This window comes from Ornithodoros turicata, chromosome 5 (genome assembly GCF_037126465.1).
Source record: "Ornithodoros turicata isolate Travis chromosome 5, ASM3712646v1, whole genome shotgun sequence".
NCBI lineage: Eukaryota > Metazoa > Arthropoda > Arachnida > Ixodida > Argasidae > Ornithodoros > Ornithodoros turicata.
Window position 1 is genome coordinate 73,332,681 of NC_088205.1, and position 18,443 is coordinate 73,351,123.

General features: G+C 44.5%; 2 non-coding genes across 2 annotated transcripts; both read right to left on the minus strand.

The window, feature by feature from the left end:
* Positions 1–14,552: 14,552 nt before the first annotated feature.
* Trnaf-gaa (transfer RNA phenylalanine (anticodon GAA)) lies at positions 14,553–14,625 on the minus strand. Its single transcript has one exon. It is a non-coding gene; the product is annotated as a tRNA-Phe (tRNA).
* Positions 14,626–17,555: 2,930 nt separating this feature from the next.
* Positions 17,556–17,628, minus strand: Trnaf-gaa (transfer RNA phenylalanine (anticodon GAA)). Its single transcript has one exon. It is a non-coding gene; the product is annotated as a tRNA-Phe (tRNA).
* Positions 17,629–18,443: the final 815 nt, after the last annotated feature.

Sequence of the window (18,443 nt, forward strand, 5' to 3'; positions counted from 1 at the left end):
AGCTTACTGAGTGGGGGAACGAAGAATAATCCTTCACATTTCGTTTTCGCTGACCTTGACACGTCGTAAACAATGGACCGGTATGGAAGAAATCTGAACAATTTGGAGGCCACCCGTTTCCTTCATATTAGTAAACTCCCACAGTTCAAAGCGACGCTAAGCACTCTGGGATTTTCTGAACTCGTCTATTATACAATATTTTCTCAGTTAGCATGAACCTTTCCAGTCTTCGAATGTAACATATATTACTTCGACGGCTTCTGAAATCCATCTCATCATTCTTTCATCGTTTGTTAGTCATCTCTCTCTCTCTTTTTCTTTTTTTTTTGTCATCTTTGTCTTTAATCTATCCCATCCTTCTTTCACCGTTTGTTAGTTTATGCTATATTTCCTAATTATTTTATTTTATTTTCTATTTATTGTTCTTTCGTTTATTTTCTTTCTTTGCGGAATAGCAAGCCGACGTCCCGTTTGGCTGACCTTTCCCCCGTTTTTTTCCTTTCGTCTAATAAATATATCCCCCCCGCCCTCCACGGCTTCAAGTCATCTGTGCTTTGCTCATTTGGATTACCTATGTTGTTTTGTAGTGAATTTGTACCAAGCGCAATGGGGCAGTGTACCGCCATAACGGCGGATAATGACCCACCACATCATCATCTGATTTATGTGTGTGTGTGTGTGTGGTGAATTTGTCCTGACATAGCCTTCATATTCTTCAATTCGTTCAGTTATTATTCTCCATAAGGAGCGAAGGTAAAGTGGTAACGATAACTGTTGTGTCGCCTATCGGCCTCGGTAGGTGGAAAAGAAAAAAAAAAGCCTCGGTAGCTCAGTAGCTCAGTAGTAACGTGTTGACTTGCTGAGTTCAAGATCGTGTGTTCAATCCCTGCTGAGGACGACTGCAATACTGGGGAGATAAACGTTGCTTCCAGCACCGCGTGTTAGAGGTTTCCGGCGCTCGTCAGAAGAACCCCAGGTACCATTACTGCCCCTCCCTCCCCTGTAAGTCTTCAATTATTATTAGTATTACTACTGTTGTGTCCCCTTACACTCCATAAAAATACATACTTTTAGTCGTTTTGGAAACTACATGCATTGCCACAACCATTAGTATACCTTTCGAGACACACACGCGCGCACACACACACACACACACACACACACACACACACACACGCACGCACGCACGCACGCACACAGACACACACACACAGACACACAGACAGACAGAGGGATACGATGGCAAAACGCACTGAAGTTTATGCGAAGCTGAGCCTGGATTATTTACAGCGCTGGAGGGTCGGGGGACTAACATGAGGAGGAATTGGCAATCTAGCGGACTACAACAAGCAGCCATCGCTCCCTAGTTTACTTACCCTTTTTGTCTTAGTGTGGGATCCTGTCACGACAAAAAGAAAGCGGCCACAGAGCAAGAACATATGCCGCCCCTTGTCATACTTTTGAGGGGGGCCTCCCAGAAGTATCACTGTATACAAATACTGGTGCGCTTTAAATCTGAACACTGTTTACGTAAGCACGGTTGGGAGTCAGCTGCGTGGTTGATCGAGTATAGTGTAGTAAGATCAACTACTTTCCGCTGGAAAATGAGTACGAGTGACCCTTTCTAATACCACTGAACGATTCCCCGTTGCTAATGGCCTGGGTATCGGTTGCTGGGCTGCGCGCTAGATGAATAGCTGGGACAATATGTGACGCTAATGGCCCACTTACTGGGTCTGAGTTCCGGCGAACGATTTTTCTCGTTGTGTAGATGTATATATATATAGTGATTCCAGAAGGGAAGTGTATGCAGAATTACACTTGACTTGCCATGGTGGTTGTGTCTGCAGAAAATTAGTTCGTGACAGCGCTTTCCGCGTGCGTAGTGTCACGAGATGTAAGCATGTGGCCTTTGGCATGAAAACGTCACGTAAAGAAGACTGGCTCGGGGTGGACATTCCAAAGCACTCTATGGTCGTAGGAAGACACCAGCTTATGGGTTAATTTCCCCTTGTGGGTTTTTTTAGCTTATACTGACATTTGTGTACGCAGCACGCAACGGCGATAGCGGAAGTCGACGTACCAAGCCACAAAATTGCCTAGTGTCCTTGGTCGGCTTCGAACCCGCCACCTTGTGATGAACTAGCCGAGATGCGTTGACCACATGGAGGCGGCGAAGTTATATATATATATACAGGGTGTCCCAGCTAACTGCAAACATATTTAAAAAAAAAAAAAGATAACACTTTTTCCAAGATGAACCCAATCGCAATATAGCTTATGCTGAAGGGCACTCCCTAGGAGGGCATTAGCAAAGTCCAAAGGCAATGTCTTAATTAACTTTCATTAATTAACTTTTTAATTATAAAAGCTACAAAGTTGTCCCAATGAGAACATCTGTTCCTTTCGGTCACCTGATATCGTAGCCGTTTTCAGAACAAAAATCCGTTCGATAGATCGCCCGCAAAAAATTTGTGAAGGAACGCCATTTTTTTCTTTATTTTGTTCATTGCGCACCTTCGCAGACGCGTACTTCCTTCATCCCCAACGTGAGAGGGGAAAGGAATACAGTGCCGTCTGATGCGTCGAAGAGGAGCTTTAACTTGCGGAAACAAATCAAAAACAAATGTATCGGGTGACTCTATCGGAACTGGCCTTATCTTGCGTTGCGTTTTCTGTTTCCTTTTAATCTTTTTCCAGGACGCGAGAGGCGATAGTGTGCTCTTTCTCCCCCTCACATTGGGGGTGAAGGAAAGACCCGTCTTCTAAGAAGCGCAATGAACAAAATATGAGAGAAACTGATGTTCTGAGGCTGGGGGGGGGGGGAACTACATAGAAGGGACAGATACAAACAAAGCCTCAAATTGCCTAGTAGCATTAAGTAGCCTCATAGGGCTTCCAAAGGTCACAAATGGAGTTTGTCACTTTTCCAAAGTCCAAAAGTCCACTTGTCCACAAGTCACTTTTGAAAGCCCTATGAGGCCACTTAATACTTTTGTCCTGACGAAGGCGGAGCCTCCGCCGCAACGTACACTGAATGTAAATTTTCCTTAGCGCTTTTTAATTAACTAGTTTAATTTTAACCTATATGTATATATATATATATATACAACAACAGAACAACAATAGTGCGAACATCCTATAACCCATCCTACGTACACGCTATACAGTTACGGCACTAAATGACATCAAATATTGGAGACAATTCTTCATGGCTCATTTTACCACGTTCACAGACGCAACGAAGCTTTTCTACATCTTCACGGAAAATGTGCCAGGAACAGCGACGCACTTCACCATGATGAAACTTGATGCGCGACTTCTTACAGTGCGTACCTAACTAATGTCGAGGGGACATTTGTACAGTTGGTGAAGTATAGACAGCGCGATCAATTTATCGCCCACGTAAACAGGATTTTTAAACAAGCAAACGCCTTATCTCACTTGGCTTCCTTCTCACGGTTTCACCCAGCTCCTTGTGCTGATCCGTCCACCACCAGACTTTGCAAGAGCGAAGTGGGGGATACTTCATATCGGTATGCCGAACGAATGTAGACACGGCTTGGGTCAACAAAACAGCGCTCGGCAGCAAACACAATATCAACACGAGGCTTTTCCCTTCCACCTCTACTTTCCACTTTATCCCTTCGGGACTTTGATGGAGCAAGCTAAGGCCTCGGGGGGATGGAGTTATTTTGCAGCCTGGCTAAGTCAAACAAGGGCTGCCGGCGCGGTGACCTCCCGATATTATTGGCAGCAGGATCACGTGCGTGCGACTTTGATAAACGTTAACTGGCCTGTGGGGACGTCCGCCTCTCAAGTGTCCTCCTTCGTGTCACAATGTTTTTCGGGACCTGTGGCGGGAACTTCTTCGCGTGTGACACGCAATCTTCCTGTGCACCCAACAGTGTGACGTTTATTTACACTAAAATGCACACTGGCAGCGATGCAACACGTTAAAAACAAAGGTGCTTCCATTTTAGTGTGAATAAACATGGGCAGCCCTGGCATTTAGACCATTTTTAACGGTATGGCGGCGGGCACGAACGTACACTCTTAAAAATGAACTTCACCACATAGCACGCTCCTAGCCAACCATCACCCCGAATGACAACGTTCTCGCCCCTGATTTGTTGAAAATGGGAGGAGGAGCCTATTTTGTGCCGATTATGCACGGCACAAAATAGGCTCCTCCTCCCGTTTTCAACAAATCTAGGGCGAGAACGTTGTCATTCGGGGTGATGGTTGGCTAGGAGCGTGCTATGTGGTGAAGTTCATTTTTAAGAGTGTAGCTTGTCTCCTAAATTACTTACATTGCTCTGTTACTTTAAAATCAAGTATAATTTTGTCTGCTTCTGCGAAAATCATAATGTTGCTGTTGTTATACCATGCTATCAGTACCACTGCAATTCTTATTCGCTTTTTCATTTTTTTTTTTTTTTTACGAAAGGAGTTCCTGAACAACAAAGTGCCTGCAATGCACGCACCCCTGCATCTTTTTTAAAAAATCTTATTACTATTCGGTGATCTTCTTGCGCATTATACTGTCCTTCATCACAGACGCTAATGTTTATAGTTATCATTGATTTTAGCTTTTTTTCTTCTCGAATTGGATTGAATTGTTTTAAAGTTGTGTTTAATTGTTGTGTTGAAAAGTGTTCCTGCGCATAAACGAGTTTCGTCTATTGCACAACGGTCGCGGTGGCACCACTATTACATACTCTGAGACTTCACATTGGGCTCTTTCGTGACGAATAGCCCTGTCGCATGTGCAGTCTTCGGTTATCATTAAAACCAATGACTATTGAATATAGCGCCACCTATCGTGTAATGTGTCAACCTGTCAGCGAATATTGGATCCAATGCTTTTTGAGAAGTTGACGCGTTTTCCGCTTGGTGGAGGGGTTATTCACATACGTTGAGGACTTCGTAAAAAAAAGTAGCTTACCACCGACAGGATGAGTACCAATATACTCATCCTGTCGATCAGCAGAACCTCCTCAAATTCACACAGGCTTTGAAGCGTGCTGTCCTACTTGAGTTTCTTCCTGCTCGCCATTCGTCTTGTGTAGCTGGTCACAAAGACTACTAAACCTCAGAAGCCGACCCTACTCGGCTCATTAAAGTTTGGAGACTCCGGGGCCATCCATCAAAGTCAGCTCACATTGTTTCCGCATGGCGCAATTTTCGCCAGTCTTCTAGGATTTGGAAGACGTCCTCTTCGGCTGCCTTCACCTAGGCCAGGAGCCCGAAAGGGAGTGGATAAGTTGGAGTAGAATCGCTAAAGTTCTTGGGTTATGAGACGGTCTCTATTCATTTGAGTGAAACTTCATTTCATGGCGCGTGTCGTCAGGTGAGAGATCGTTGTATAAATTACTTATACTGTCATGACTTTGAGTCAAGTTGGGACGTACTCGCTGAAGAACTATTCTCGGTGAATGTGTCCGCATTCAGGTAGCATGACCGAGGCAGGGTGTCTCAGTACTAGTGGGCGCTTGTATTCAGGCACCCTATAGACTGTGGGTTCGACCAACGCCACCTAAATATCCTTCGTCACGTGGAAAGACACGGAGTCGATCTGCTTCAGCCAAGGGTGCCGGAGGGAGCTACCCCAAGCAGCACCCTTGGACCAATATTGGCGCAATATTGGTCCAATCTTGGTCCAGTATTGGGCCGACATTGCCAATATTGGTCCAGTATTCGACCGACATTGCCAATATTGGTCCAGTATTAGACCGACATTGCCAATGTTGGTCCAATCTTGGTCCAGTATTGGGCCGACATTGCCAATATTGGTCTAGTATTTTGCTGACGTTGCCAGTATTGGGCCAAGATGTTGTGCTGCTTGGGATAGTATTGAGGCACCCTAGCTTCCTCAGCCAATCTATAGGGGCTCCACGTAGGGGACGTCGGCAGAGACACTAATGATTATTTGCTTATATAATATGCCTATGTTTCTATCCGCCAAACAGGATGGCGTGCACATATCCGGGAGACATCCGCACCCGCGCACGCAGCTGCATATACCGTATAAACGTATTTTTATTCGCCATGTATTAATTTTCGCGAATTTCGCGACCGCTAAAAAATCGCAAAAAATTGTACTCGCGAACACAGCTCGACGCTTATCCCACGAAAGCAAACGGCTCTGGTATCGCGAAATTAAATACTTGCGAATGACTTCGCAAATGATTTAATGAGCGATTCGCGAAAATTAATACATCGCGAATACGTTTACAGTATACTCATAACGGTAGTGATGTTTATGGTGTACTCCCAAGTGTTCTGCAAACAGAACCGAATGTATCGGGCAATCCAAACAAACGAGCAAACAGGTTGAATGCCTTTTTTTCGTGGCATTACCGATGCAGAGCAAGTACTCCACCCCGAGGAAGCGATCCCTTTCTACCGCATTTATTTCCTCATAAGCCGCGGCACTTTCTCCTTTTTCCCCGCGACCTACGGAGAGACGAATATCCCCATCGGAAACGCCTCCGGACCATGGATATGAGCCCCCCTCATTTATCAAGAATGCTCTGGCCCTAGCTATATGACCGCGGCAGTCCGACAATTTATACGGCGAGCGTTTGCGAAGGAAGTATCTTTGAGACTGACCTCGCTTCATCCGGACATCAGAAATCCTTCTCCAGATTTGGAGCACTTTGGAACTTCGTTTCGTGAGCTGGGAAGGGAGGGATTTGCGTCTTTTCGGTCCCGAAAATTTATCTCGCTCCTCTGCTACTAGGGGAACGAGGTTCACAATGAGTAGGGCCCTTCCTTCTTCTCTTGCGTTTTTCTTCTTCTTCGCTCTACTTTGTTATACATATAGTGTGTTAGTTTATAGGCTCTGCTACACACTGTATACTTATATATACAAATATATATAATATTATATATAATTATATATGTATATATGTTTCATTTTACATTTCAGCTACATACATTCGCGGTCGTCCGAACCTCTTCTAGTATAATTTTTTTTAAAATTCTGTGTTAGCGCCGCGAAGCAAGTGTGGCTATGAGCGGCGTACAGACGTGGACAGATGGAGAGAGGACAGCAGGAAGGAGTGAGGGATAGGGGGGAGTTTAATTATATATATATATATATATATATATATATAGCTGAAATGAAAATTGAAACACAGACTACGAAGGTACGGGAAGTAAGAAAAAAGGGATAATTTATTTACATTTAAGATACTTGGAATGCTAAAAGGGTTGTCGACGTTTCGACAGTGGCACTGTCTTCGTCAGGACTAAAGGACTAAGGACTAAAGGACTCAGGACTTTAGTATATATATATATATACAGAGTGTTAAAAATTAAGCTTTCGCTAGCACTTTATAAATAGGCGAACAAAAGAAAACAGGTGCTACTTTTTCTGTTCCTTGAGTAAGAAACAGGTCATAATTAGCAGCACCTGTTTCTTACACAAGTAGCGTAAAGTTATCCGGTTTCCTGTCACCGTTGTTTGCGTAGCGCTCGTGAAAGCTTAATTTTGAACACCCTGTATAGGACAAAGAGGTTAATATATCAGACGGCTACGAAGTTGAATAAAAGTGAAATAATAAGACGTGGACTATAGATTACAGGAACGTTAACAAAAACTAATTTATTTAACGGGTAATTTAACACAGAGACTAAAAAAAGAATGGTCGACGTTTCGACAGTGGCACTGTCTTCGTCAGGACTAAAGGACTAAGGACTAAAGGACTCAGGACTTTAGTATATATATATATATATACAGAGTGTTAAAAATTAAGCTTTCGCTAGCACTTTATAAATAGGCGAACAAAAGAAAACAGGTGCTACTTTTTCTGTTCCTTGAGTAAGAAACAGGTCATAATTAGCAGCACCTGTTTCTTACACAAGTAGCGTAAAGTTATCCGGTTTCCTGTCACCGTTGTTTGCGTAGCGCTCGTGAAAGCTTAATTTTGAACACCCTGTATAGGACAAAGAGGTTAATATATCAGACGGCTACGAAGTTGAATAAAAGTGAAATAATAAGACGTGGACTACAGATTACAGGAACGTTAACAAAAACTAATTTATTTAACGGGTAATTTAACACAGAGACTAAAAAAAGAATGGTCGACGTTTCGACAGTGGCACTGTCTTCGTCAGGACCAGGATCAGGAACGTTCCTGTAATCTATAGTCCATGTCTTATTATTTCACTTATATATATATATATATATATGTTTGTAAGTCAAACGTCGCCATGCCAGTACTGGACAGCTGTTTCGGCCTTGTTGGGCCATCATCAGCAGTACGCAGGCAGGCAACGTTTGAGCGGATGGCGTCAGAAGGTCACGTGGCACGTGATGCCTCCCGTCAGGGTGTCCTAAGACACCTCTGAAAGCCCAGTGCAAAGCCAGTAAAGTGTATAAGGGAAAAGAAAATTAGCAAGAGCTCTTTGGCTGCACGTATACCTTCTGACGCCATCCGCTCAAACGTTGCCTGCCTGCGTACTGCTGATGATGGCCCAACAAGGCCCAAACAGCTGTCCAGTACTGGCATGGCGACGTTTGACTTACAAACATATGCTATACGTGCAGCCAAAGAGCTCTTGCTAATTTTCTTTCCCCTTATATATATATATAGTACATATACTTACTATACTGTATACTGTCGACTTATACCGCTGTCACACGGGCTAATTTGGTGTCATTTTCGTGAAGTGCACTCCTCCCAAGCGAATGTCATTTTCACTACAGACTTGCTACACGGCTTAGGTAAGTGTCACTAAACTATGATGGCAATGACAATATAGATGGGCATGAACGGCGACAAACTTTTTAGGCGTGCGCGACAATGCCTTTGATTTAGAAAAACGTCACGAAGTCTTCTTCCAACATTAAGCAAATTGACCTAAAATAGTTAAGGAAGAAAAGTAGCCGAAGCTCTTTGGCTGCACGTAGAACATGTGTTTATAACTCCCAAACGTCGCCACACCAGTACTGGACAGCCGTTGGGCCATCATCAGCGAGATGATGATGATGATGGCCCTGAAACGGCTGTCCAGTGCTGGTGCGACGACGTTTGAGACTTATAAACACACGGCCTAAAATATGTTACTGTGGCGAGCCGTCACAAGCCGACGTGAGTAAGAAGCAGATCCAAAATCTGGTACTCTATATGACCGCAACAGATATGGCCGAGGTCATATCCCAAGACGCCAGACTACAAAGTTTTCACAAGGCTGTCAACGAGAGTAATTACATGTTCTTTCAGCACAATGTTACACTGTACTTAAATCAAGTAAGTACGCGGTTGAAAATACTTGTTTAAAAATATTGTGATTGCCAGGGCCTTTTGCTTTTCCTCAATATTGTTACCTGTACCTGAAAGCCTGTCGTCGAGGCTACGCACTCGGTCAGCCGAGGTGAAGTGAACTCACTAAATCGTTAGTGGCACTCTCTGCCGAGTATCACTAAAAGTTGCAGTGTGACAGCACACGAATGACGCTAAGGTTGTAAGTGACACTAAATTAGTCCGTGTGGCGTATGTGATATGTTGTTGAGGCGTTTGGACCTTTTTCACATACGCGTCCAGCGGCTCTCAATCGAACCACCCTTGGCGCGCGCCAAAACAAACCCACATAGGTAGCACAAATGACCGGTCTTGAAGTGGGGCCGACGCGTTCACGCGGTGTCCCTACTCCTGTCGGCCTCATCCAGCGCCATATATCGAACACGGAGGTAACCTTGTCCGGCTCACCCAAGGTCATCGGCGCCGCGGCGCATGCGCATAAGCACTTGTGAAAAAAGTCTATTGCTTTCCATACGTAGGATGTTCGGATACGTGATGAAAGTGACATACGTCCTCTGCTGCTGGTTATTTAAACGTGTGAAGAAAATATAGTTTCTTGCGATAGTTTTTTTTTTTAATTCCGTGTTAGCACCGCGAAGCAAGTGTGGCTATTAGCGGCGTACAGACGTCGATAGATGGAGAGACTATAGGAGTGGGGGACAGGGGGTAAGTATGCGTCCTGGGCCGACTTCAGGGGATGTGCCGACATTATTCGGGAAAGTATGCCGGAAAACCCAGGGAAAACCTCAGACAGCACAGCCGATGGTAGAATTCGAACCCACCTCCTCCCAGTCTACAGCACAACCTTGGGGGTAACCAACAACGAACCGATGCTTTTATATCCCCCGATGTTTTTTTTTTTGTGTGTGTGTGTGTGTGTGTGTGTGCAATAATCAGAAGTCATGTCGCTGGTGCGATATTCCTGTCTTACTCTTTCAGTGTCTCTAGGTTTTTACAAGCATTTAAGTATACAGTATATACTCTTTTTACTAATTTCAAAGCTCGCTTTAAATATCAACGCAAAAGCCTTTTATGTGTCCGCGTGTAGTTTTGAGTTTTCATCGTCTGCGATATTTCAGAAGAGTGTTTGGCACGAAGACACATTTTAACGAAATCTGAAGAGAACTGTTTAATCCGAGGGGCTACATTGTTTTTTTTATTATTATTATATATAATGCGTTATGTATTTTGTATGAAGTCACTGTTGTCCGGTGGGCATTTTTATGAAGTGGGCAACGCTCGCTTGTTTGTGTGTAACTCCTATTTTCAACGCATTGCTATGACGGTATGATTTTATTATTTGTAATACATATCTGTGAACACACATGTTCATAAAAATCACTTGTCGTTCCATATAGGTCTCATCAAACATCCGTGTCCTCAGCACTCCAAGCAGCAGCACACAGACGAAACCATGGGACTGAATGTCAGGAAAATCCGTCTGTTTGAAGATCTTGGTCTGCTACCACGCATAGAACGGTGGTGAGCTCCTTCATTGTAGCGCCATCTAAGAACCGCCGAGACTCTTATTTTGAACGTACACGTTGTCCTTTCTCACTTTCTTGGCTATCATTTCGGCTGTGTTGAGAAGTAATGCTTATGGGTGAGCTCATCCCCCTTGTCGTGTCTTCCATGCTCGCGGATAATGCGCTGGGAAAGTAGGTTGCAGAGGAGGTCGGGCGAGAAGGAAAGAACACCAGCTCTTCAGAGAATAGTCGTCTGTTTCGTGGTTTTTAAATTCAGCCAATTTGAATTCAGCGACCGCTCACCGTCATGCCTTTTCGCGCGCTACCTTGGGCAATATCCTGTGGCTCAGCCACAATATATTCCGTAGCAGACGACAGGGCCGATGGTGTCGTCTGCTGTACAATCGATGTGTCGTCTGTGCAGTATGCCACTTCCCATGTTTCGGCGCCATGCTGATGCTCAGCATAGCACGCGGCCACAAAATATTCCGTAGCAGACGACAGGGCCGATGGTGTCGTCTGCTGCACAAATCGATGGTGTCGTCTGCGCAGTACGCCACTTCCGATGTTTCAGAGCCATGCCAATGCTCAGCATAACCATCGGCGGAACTTCCTTCAGCTTTTGTTGACTTTTCTTCAACTAGAATATTCCGTGGAGATTATTCCGGCGAGATGTCGCTCGTGTCAATACAGGGTCTGTACAGGGTCACTCTCCGCCACCATTCACGAGGTGTGCCACAATCGCCACCAACTGCTTCCTCTCATTACTAAGTGCAACCCGCGCCCATGACAAGACATGCCAGCAGCAGCGGAAATTAATGAAACTCAACGGCTCCTTCTCAATCCCCCACTTCCCCAAAGCATATGAGCCTTAATTTTACGTCATAAATTAGGGATGCGTCGTCGCTTCACCATGGTCAGCCGAGCGAGTCGTCGACCTCTTAAAGCTGGGGGCACTTTATTTATCCGCGACAGCCTCCTTTTGCGAGCGCTGTGGTTTTGACAAGGAGAACTTGATCTTCCAGTAGAGTATGAGTTTTTTTTCTCCTCCTCCGCACCCCCGGGGCAAGAGCATGAGGAGGAAACAATGTGACCGTGCAGATTGTGGGCTGAAACAAAAGCTCGCGCTTCTACAATGTCCCGGTACGGATCACGACGTGCAGCTGTAGTCATCTGCAGTATACTGCCTTGCCACTGCTCTCATGGTTGAATGAAGGCGCCCTTCGATCTTCCCAAGGCTGCTCTCCATTGTTCGGAGATGGATAATTGCTATTTGCCTCTTTTTGCGGACGCTTCCAAAGTTTGGTCCACGTTTCCTCTATTTTATGCGCTTTTTTATCGACATTGTTGTACAGTGTTTTCATCCATTAAGTCAGGGTTGGCTGTTCTTTCAGCGCTGGCATGCAGACGTTCTTTTTTTTTTGGTGGGCGCGACATCCTTCAGCCTCTATGACATTCCCCATACATTTTTTTTATCGTTTCGCTCCTCGAGAAATTGTTCAGTTTTCTTGTAATATGTCTTAGCTGGTGGATTTTAGTAAGTGATTCCTAGCGCTTAATGAGACTATGCAACATTCGTACTGCGCCCAGAATATTGCAAAAAAAAAAAAAAAAAAAAATTGCGTGTCGTGCTTCGTTCAATTTTGAGATCACGCACAAAATACAGACGTCTCAAACGAGAATTCCAATTGCAATAAACGGTAAAGAAATTTATCTAAAATCGATACGTCCAACAATATTTTGTCGGCGTTGATTTCTGTCAGCTATTGTTAGTCAGAAGACTGGCTACCGCTCGCTATTGGCATGACAAGTACAGCTCTCGTCAGCTTTAATAATAACACTGGAAAAAATATGGTAGTATCGTTTCCGAGCGCGATTACAGCAAGCCCTGGGGCCATAAGGAAATCTTAATTGAACAAAATTATTGTGTTAGTTTAAAGCAAGGACTTTGTTCACTTAATATTCCCCCAGTGCACCCAGGGTGGCTGCTATCGCGCTCGGAAATGACACCGAATTTTTTCGAGTGTTATTATTAAGGTCGATGGGAGCTGTACATAACACGTGGCAAGGTTAGGGTGTGTGAATACTAGCTCCCTCATTCCACCTGTTGTGCGTGGTTAGAGAAACCAATCTTACGATACATGTAACACCTTTATGTGTTTATATATTAATACACGGTATTTCACTGCAAGACATTCTGGCTAAAAACGAATATTGTACATGGGAGAAAAGAAGAGGACGTTCTGTAAACAGAGCGTGTGGAATGCTGTGAAATGTAGTTGAAGCAGCAGATCACGCCTTCCTACGGGCAATGAAACGAGAAGGCTTCATTGTTCGTGTAACAATGCTATATTTCTTCTATGTCAATAGCCGCGAAGTATATTGGCGCTCTCCATTGCCATCGGCTTCCAGGTGCTTGAAACACTGTAATACCAGGTTAGACATCCAACTCTCGCATTTTCCTAGATAAGCGTACGATCCCTTTGGAGAGCCATTAACAAATATTAACCCAAGTTTGAAAAGCAACTAGGTATATCTACGACGTCTGAACGGCAAGAGTACATTTTATTACCAGTTCTTCCGTGAGCAAGCAAATGAGAAAGGAGCCATACACGTACATAAAAAAAAAAGAAGGAAAAATAGAGGAAGAAGTAAGAAGCATCGTTGTTCGTACAGGTTTCCAATGTACCAACATAGACCCCGTCAATAATATAGTACTCCAGGGATTCATAATCCAGGGCCTGGCTCCGGGTTGATTTCCCCGTTTTCTACTTTCGGTGTCCCGTTCTATCGCCGAGCACCAGGTGCGTGGTCGTGATCGTGAAAGATCGCGGATTGGGTTGTCCTTCAGTGAACAAAAGTAATCGTTTGCAGTGTCGTATACTGTATATACAGGGTCGGTGAATGTCTGACACTAACGAGGGCGTCATATACCTTCTGCTTTCTTTTTCTTTTTAGCTTTGTCGCCTTCAGCAGAAGAGAGATCCGTATCTTCCAATCTTTGCGTAATGTTTTGTAGCGGATTAGCTGCCCGTCTCCTTGCATGTTCACTGACCCCGAACTGCACGGGGTCTCGTTTCGCCTAATGTATGCGACAGTCGATCAGTCCCGTTTCGCCTGCTGGTCCACATCACGTAAAGAGAGCATGAGGTTCCTTGGCACACCGCCAACAATGTACAACATTGGCTGGAAAAACAAAACATATAAATTTTTAGTTCAGCTCGGCCCACAGGCACAACAGTGAATAATGCAGGAGGACACGTTCCTGCAGATTGTTTCAGACACATTTCTCTGACCTCATTGTACTCGTACTTGCCAGCTGTACACCACTGGCCGTATATTTTTGGCTATGTATCCATGAAGTCTGCAGAACAAACATGTATGTAGAACAGGTAGCAAACACATACATATGTTCAGGAAGGTACATGCTGTGTCAAAAAATAAATGAAAATAAAAAATCGGGCAAAGAAATGTTTATGGAGCGGTACAATGAGTACAGGCTATAAGAAAAGGGTTTTGTCAATATGCAGTAACTATCCCGTAATTATGCAGTAACTATGCAGTAACCATCCAATAAAGCAAGGGCATAGGCAAAATTTTCCTTCCTGTTTTTTTTTTTTTTTTTTCTGTGGGGACTGGGATCTCCACGGGGGTGTGACTTTAAAAAAAAAAGGGAAAAAAATATGAAAAGAGAAAACTGGCTGACCTATGTCGACGTGCACAACTCGCGTAGACAAGAAAAGTGCGTACGTGAAAATTGTCACCGAAAAAAAATTGCCGAAACCCGGGATCGAACCAGGGACCTTTAGATCTTCAGTCTAACGCTCTCCCAACTGAGCTATTTCGGCACACGGGCTATGCGCAGTAGTTCGCACCGTCAACGTAAAAAGAAAAAAAAAAAAAAAAGAAGTGATCGTAAAGAAAACAGACAGTGCGGCAAACGAAAATAACTTCGAAGGAGTAAGGCAATGGCAAAAATGCAGGCCGCATATGTCTTTTTGTTCGGTAATGTTTTACGTAAGATTATTCCATTAGCTTGATATTGCCAATACGCTGTCGTGCCTACACATGAGGAAGTGAGTACATGGGTGCGTTACTTTTTCGTGCTAATGCCGTTACTTTCGTCGAGTAATGACATTACTTTGGCATTACATTCTCCCAGAAGTCTCTACAGTCCTATATGTGTCGTGTTCGAAGCGCTTACTGTAAAGAGACGCGATTAATATTTGGCTTCATTACGCATTATCGATGATAGTACTCGGAATTTCTGCAAAACCGCTACGCCCAAAGTAATGAGTAATATTGATTACGCATAAACCGGCAAAAATGTGACAACATTACGCTGCTCATTACAACTCCGCGAAATGTAACGCATTATCATTACTCCGTTACCCAGATTTTTTGGAAAAAAGTCTTCCCGGGAACAGCACGGGAAAGGCAATGCATAACCTGGAATGCATTACTTTATAACGCATTGCTCACCATCTCCGCTCCCGAGGGTCACCGACGACAGAATTTCCCCGAATGGGTGTCCCCATTTTGCTAAAACGCCCTAACGATTAGGGTTGCCCCCGATTGGCCGAAATTAAGCAGCAGCCATCGTCGAGCAAGCTGACCCCCCCCCCCCCTCACCCCGTAACGAGATCGCCACTCGCCTCATGATTGACCAGGGGCACCCGTGCCACCCACGCCTTCATCAGGCTGCGGAATAGATCAGTGACCCCAGGGTAGCCACAGAGGAAGCGATGTCGTTACCGTTTACATAACCAAGTGCCCGCGCCTCATTTTTATGGAGGATAGCTGGTAGTTTGTCCGCATGATGGAGAATGGACCTTGTCGATGAAAGGAAGCGACACGAGGTGGCGCTGCGCAGAGTAAATGTCACGGGTCTACCGCACTAAAGTGCAAAAAAAAATAAAAAATAAATTATCCTCCTGCACTGCGGAAGGTACCATTTCAGGGTGGGGGCTTGAACCCCCGATATCATCTCTCCCCCCCCGAACATGCGGTAACGGAATTTATCCGGTTGTGTCCGTCTGTCTTTCCCTTTCCTTCTACTTCTCATAAAGGCAGGAAATGCGGAGTGCGCTCTCAATCTCAATCGTTCGCTCTCCGCGCGCGGAATGCGAACGATTCGTCCAATCATCGCGGGAGATCGTTTGAGGAGACCAATCAGAGGCCTCTCCGCATTGTCCGGCTGCTTGCGAAAGAGGGGAGAATGGAAGCGTACAACGGACGGATCAGTTCCTTTTATGTTGATGTCAAGGTAACGACATCTTTAATTTCGCGATGAGAAATTGTTGCAGTTTATAGTGCCTTTTTAAACTGCGCTTTAGAAACTAGTATATACAGCTCGCATATTACAAAGGGCCGTTCAAGATTGACGAGGCTTTTATTGCTTTAACTACAATGGAAAATTCAAGGAGGCACCAAACTGCATCAATTTTTTCAAAGTAGTAGTCACCGTGCGCATAGAAGATACCGCTGCCGTATCGCTGTGGCAACTTTGGCCTTTGGCGTATAAAAAGAAGGGGGCTGCTGTCATAGCCACTGCAAGACATTTTTTCTTGAGGGCTTGTCTGCTCTCAACTGTGCCGCTCGAGGCTAAATCTGAGCTGTACATGGGACATGGGATAAAAACCTCCCACCTATACACCGTGCTTGCTACGGTCAAATTCGCCGTCTGAGGCCCGGGAATTTTCATAAAGAAGAATGATCCTTTCGGACAGCATTCCAGGCCCGACTAACGTCGAGCGAGAGACACACACACATACACAACACGGACGAGCTCGGACTAACAACTGACGTTTCTTGTTATGTGTGTGTGTGTCTCGCTCTACCTTTGTCAAGGGGACGGCCCAACGGAATCCGCGAATCCCAGTGCCGAATCCCAGCGCGAATCCCAGTGCCCAAAACAGCGAATCGGATATTTCGAATCCACCAACCGCGTTTCTTTTTTTTTTTCTTTATAAAGTTGGCACCTCGGGCGTCCGCCGAAAGCCTGCTTGGCTGGCGGGGCCCGGGGCGCGCCAAAACCACAACAAGCTCAACACTACATCGCAACATTACAAGTTCAAAAATCACGGTGTTTCTTAGTTTTGTGGGAGAAATTCAGACTCGAGAGTTCATGTATTTCCTGTAGTCGATGAACAGCATGTTTAATAAATTACACTTACTATACATGGGTATGTGTTCTCCTGAAAGTGAACCATTATTTAATTTGTTTTTCATTAAACAAAGACAGCCAATTCTGCTTCAAAACAATTTGCAGTAGAAGTGTTTCTTTTCTCCCTGGCTTTTTAAACTTTTTTTTTTTATGAAAGGATTCGAAAGATTCGAGGTTCGTCAGATGGGTGGATTCGCAGATCCTTCTTTGGATTTGGATTTGGATTCGGATTCGGAAAATTCTGGATTTGTCCCATCTCTACAATTTACCAACCAGCCCAACTTTCCACCCCATGCGATCGCAGGCTCATTGCGATTTGCGTTTCGCACAACACCCTTTATCAACGTGGATGACACCCCGCATGTCCCAGAAGCCGGACAAAAAAGCAGACTTCTGTAGACCTCTCTGCAGTACAACACAAAATCCACGTGGACAAAGTTAATGCAGGAGACGACAGAGCGAGAAATAGATAACAACCAGATACAGCACCGATTGAGGAAAAAAAAAAAACATGGAGGAGGAGAGATAAGGAAAGCAACATGGAAGTTGTGAATGTAATAAAAAAAATATATACACACGAAATAAAAAATATGAATTGGCGAAAAAGATAACTGCCGAAACCCGGGATCGAACCAGGGACCTTTAGATCTTCAGTCTAACGCTCTCCCAACTGAGCTATTTCGGCACCTGTCCGTCGTGTTCTAATTTCTGCCGTCAACATAATTCCAAAAAGAAAAAAATAGAAAGTGATGGTACAGAAAGCAGGCAAGAGCAGTGTTGGAAAGGAACACAACTTCAAGCAACTCCGACGATGGCAAATAAGCAGACCGCACATGTCGCGCTTTTTGTTATGTAAGAATTTGCATTGTGCTTTGTGCCATTCGCTTGATATTGATGACGCTGTCGTGCCCTGCAGCATATGAATGAGAAATATGGAATCCAGTATCTGGGTGCAACCTAGGTATCGGATATGAACTTTGAAACCATATATATCTATACAGTTTCTCCATGGGTGTTGCTCTGGAGAATCAACAAGAGGACGATGTAATATGATTCGGTATACTCCAAGGTTTTTGAATAGATAAAACGTTTATTCTTTGCCAGGACACTGTGTGTGGAATGATTTGCATGAAGGGTTGAAGACGACTCATAGAAATTGTATCATGCAATGAGCTCGGCTGATTTCATGTGCCTCTTGATAACCAGTGATAATCATTTAGTCTTCCAATCATTGCTTGCTGTATACCGTCAGTATTTTCCTCGTATTGAATGCGTTGAATATACAGAGCACCCGATAACAGTGAAAGGGCGAGACAGGGAGACAAGAGAGAACTGTGAAACTTGTTAACTGTTATTCCCCCCCCCCCCCGTGTCTCGGGTCTCTCATTCGCAAATTGATTGATTACGTGGGTATATTGTGCGTCAATAAGTCGACAAGAATGAAATCGATGCGACGCCCTCATCCGTGTAAAAGAGAAATGTTTTCGGTGCGTCTTGTCG